The following is a 4,305-nucleotide window of genomic DNA, read 5'->3' as shown; positions in this document are numbered from 1 at the left end:
AGTTGTATTTTTAGGGATTAGTGATAAGAAACCCTATGCATCTGTGGCCAATTGATTTTTGACGAGGGTGCCAAAATCATTCAATAGGAAAAGAGTAGGTCCCTTCAACAAATGGTGCTGGGACAACTGGATATCCACATGTCTTCACCTCACCTAAATCTTCTGTCTGTATCTCCCTTTTCCTTCTTATAAAGATAAACATGGTCGTACTTGGGACCCACCAGGATGATCCAAGATAATCTCCCAATCTCACGATCTTTAACTTCATCACATCTGCAAAAACCTTTTGGGGGATGATGATGTTGTTTGTTGTCGTTGCTGTTCTTGTTTTGTCATTTAAAATAAATATTCGCAGCTTCCAGAAATTAGGACATGGATATCTTTGAGGGGACCATTTTCAGCTCACCACAACCATTATATTACACAACTTTAAAGGTACGGTAACTCCCACCGTCTTAATCAATTGGGAGGTAGAAACAAGAAAATAGTAAAAAATCAATGTAATTTATGGAGTGTCAAAGGGCAGAAGAATTTGGTAAGAGGGCTGGTCTTATGTGAGGCTCCCTCCAGTGGCTCAGCAATATTATCACAGACTTGGTTTCTTTCTGCATTGTCTCTGCCTCTGGAGCACTGACCAAACTAATTGTGGCTTCCTTCATGGTTGAAAACTGGCTTCCGAAGTTGCCATGGTTGCCCTCCAAGAGTGTCCATGTCTCACTCTCGCTCTCACTCCCTTACCCTCTCCACTTCCCAGAACGATCTCCCCAAAATGCAAAGTGGTTTACATCACTCCCATCCTTATATGCTCTTCCATGGCTCCCCAGTGCCCACATCAAGAAGTTCAGATCCTCGGTGTGCCAGACAAGCCCCAGCAATTCCGTGGACTTGGCTCCCCACACACCCCGGTCTCTCATACCCCAGCAACGTCAGCCTTCTTATAGTTCCACATTCCCCTGCCTCTTCTCTTCATGTCTTGGCTCATCCTGATCCCTCTGCCTACAACAGCCTTCTCTTTCTCTCTGCACTCTGGCTAATTGTGCTAAAGACTCAGATCTGAGGGACTGACGTACTTTGTGATCTTTGACATCAACATAAAACTTGGTAACCCTTGGCCAAAGACCAATCAAGATGGTGCAGAAGGTAGATGCTGTGCACGCCTCCTCTCCGACCACACCAAAAGTATCATGGAACTACACAGCAACCATCACTGGGAGTTGCCTGAGAGTTGGCTGAACAGAAGCCCTACAACTAGGGACAAACATAAGAGGTAACCTCGAAACCGGTAGGAGGGTTGGAGACATGAAATAGCCCAGTCCCACAATTGCGTGTAGCAGTTGAGAATGGGGAGGGCTGTCTTGGCTGCAGAGTCCCCTCCCTCACCTGAGGAGCGAGGAGTTCCAGCCCCACACTGGGCTCCGCAGCCTAGGATTCCAGTGCTGGGAAGAGAAGTCCCCACAGCCTCTGGCTGTGAAAACTGGCAAAGATTGTGGCTGAATGAGATGGGGGGGCGGGATGAGGGGGTTACCAGAGTTACAGGCATGCCTCTTAAAGGGCCCGTGCCCAGACTTACTTGCTTCAGACTCACTCGCTCTGAGCTCCAGCGCTGGGGCATTGGCTTGAGGAGCACCAGGGACACACAAGGAGACTGAATTGTCGGGCTTCAGGGCGAGGACTGGAGGAGGTGGCTTTCTCCCAGACAGAAGTGCTGGCAGAGGGCAGCATTGTTCCTTTGTTGAGCCCTACCCCTTTCCAGTGTGGGGATGCAGGCCACTGCCATATCTGAGTCTCTCTCACTCACCCCAGGTGATTCCCTGAGACTCTGCTCCTCCCAACATGCAGACCCACCCAAGCTTCCTCCAGTGGCTTATTACATGCAAATGGCCTGTCTTGGCTCTTACTGCAGACTTTCTTAAAATTTCCTAAAGGCTCACGAAACCCAAAGAATCAGCATCTAGCCTCAGCGTGCCCCCATACCTCTTGCTGAGCATCCCCAAGCCCCACACTAGCAGCAGGTGGCCTCGGTTCCCGGCTTAGCCTCCCAAGGCACCTATAAGCCCAGCACAGGTGGAAGCCGCCTACAAATTGCTTGATGACTCTTACCAGGTGGCCTCGGGGGTGCACAGGCTGTGGCTGAACTTGGCCTGGGGCTGGGCCCCTCCCAGAAGGCCCTTGGGCCAGCACGCCCAGTGGCCTGCTTCAATCAGCACTGGGGCCGGAGCACCACCAAGGTCTACATCTGAGGAGGACACGCCCACTGGGCAGGCACTAGAGCCCTGCTAAAGTGAATCCTGTGCCATAGGGTCAGCTCCTCACCGTCTAAGCCTTACGATCAGTCGGCCCAAGGGTCAAGCCCTCCCATCTGCCTGCAAAAAGCAACCAAGGCTCAACTATAACAGGAGGGCGAACACAACCCACACAAGGGACACACCTTGAGCACCTCGCTCAGGTGACCAGGGAAGTCTGTGCCACTGGGCCCGACAGGACATCTACTATATAAAGCCACTCTACTAAGACCGGGAGACTTAGGAGCCCTACCTAATACACAGAAACAGATACAGGGAGGCAGCCAAAATGGGGAGACAAAGAAACATGCTCCACATAAAAGAACAGAACAAAGTTCCAGAAAAAGAATTCACCGAAATGGAGACAAGCAATTTATCAGATGCAAAGTTCAAAAATACTGGTTATAAGGATGCTCAAGGAACTTAGGGCAAGAGTGGATGAACTCAGTGAGAACTTTAACAGAGAGATAGAAAACATAAAAGTGGAGATGGAAATCATAAAAAGGAAGCAGTTGGAAATGAAGAACATGATATGTGAGATGAAGAGTACATTCATCAACAAGAAAAAAGAATTAAAAAAAAAAAGATAGTTTAAGGGGTCTCTGGGACAACATCAAGCGTAACAACATTCATATCATAGAGATACCAGAAGGAAAAGAGAGAGAGCAAGGAATTGAAAACCTACTTCAAGAAATAATGATGAAAAATGTCCCTAACCCGGTAAAAGAAATAGACACATAACCCCAGGAAGCTCAGAGAGTCCCAAGCAAGATGAACCCAAAGAGCCCACACCTGGACACATCATAATCAAAATGCCAAAGGTTAAATACAAAGAGTGAATCTTAAAAGCAGCAAGAGGAAAGCATTTAGTTACCTATAAGGGAGCTCCCATAAGACTGTCAGCTGATTTCTCAACAGAAACTTTGAGGGACAGAAGGGCTTGGCACAAAATATTTAAAGTGATAAAAAGCAAGGATCTATATATAACCAAGATTACTCTACCCAGCAAAGTTATCATTTATAATTGAAGGACAGATAAAGAGCTTCCCAGACAAGAAAAAGCTAAAGGAGTTCATCATTACTAAGCCAGTATTACAGGAAATGTTGGAGGGACTTCTTTAAGAAGAAGAAAAATATATGTATCAAAAATACAAATAAAGAATGGCAGTAACTACATACCTATCAACAAGTACTTCAAAAGAAAAAGAATTAAATGCTCCAATCAAAAGATAGGGTAGCAGAAGGGATAGAAAACAAGACCCTTACATAGGCTGCCTACAAGAGACACATTTCAGATTAAAAGTCACACACAGATGGAAAATAAAGAGATAGAAAAAGATATTTTATGATGGACCTAGAGGGTATTGTGCTGAGTTGAGTAAGTCAGATGGAGAAAGAGAAATGCCATATGATTTCACTAACATGTGGAATCTAAAGAAACAAACAAACAAACAAATAAACAAAAAACTCTCATAAACACAGAGAACATTTTGAGAGTTACCAGATGAAAAGGGGGTTAGGGGGTTGCTGAAAATGGGGGAAGGGATTAGGAAGTTCAAATTAGTCTACAGTCTTGCCACCCTGAATGTGCCCGATCTCGTCTGATCTCAGAAGCTAAGCAGGGTCGGGCCTGGTTAGTACTTGGATGGGAGACCACCTGGGAGGACCAGGTGCTGTAGGCGTTAATAAAAAAATTATAAAATAAAATAATAAAAATGCATATATATAAAAACGAAAAAGTACAAATTAGTAGGTACAAAATAGTCGTGGAGATATAAAGTATAGCAGAAGGAATATAGTCAATCATATTGCAATAACTATGTGTCAGAAGGGCACTAGATTTATTGGGGTGATCACTTACCGAGTTATATAGATATCTGATCACTATGTTGTACACCTGAAACTAATATAACATTGTGATGTCAATTATAATTGAAAATTAAAAAAATATTATTTAAAAAAATCCTCAGTAACTCTTGGCTCTTAGTTCTTCGCACTCCTGTTGCTGATACTGTTATTAGGA

General features: G+C 44.9%; 1 non-coding gene across 1 annotated transcript; it reads left to right on the top strand.

The window, feature by feature from the left end:
- The first annotated feature begins 3,845 nt into the window (after positions 1–3,845).
- On the top strand, positions 3,846–3,964 carry LOC120605376 (5S ribosomal RNA). Its single transcript, XR_005653621.1, has one exon. It is a non-coding gene; the product is annotated as a 5S ribosomal RNA (ribosomal RNA).
- Positions 3,965–4,305: the final 341 nt, after the last annotated feature.

This window comes from Pteropus medius, unplaced genomic scaffold, assembly GCF_902729225.1.
Source record: "Pteropus medius unplaced genomic scaffold, Ma_sr-lr_union100, whole genome shotgun sequence".
Lineage (NCBI taxonomy): Eukaryota > Metazoa > Chordata > Mammalia > Chiroptera > Pteropodidae > Pteropus > Pteropus medius.
Note: the sequence above shows the minus strand (reverse complement) of the source record. Positions and strands in the feature narration are given on the sequence as shown.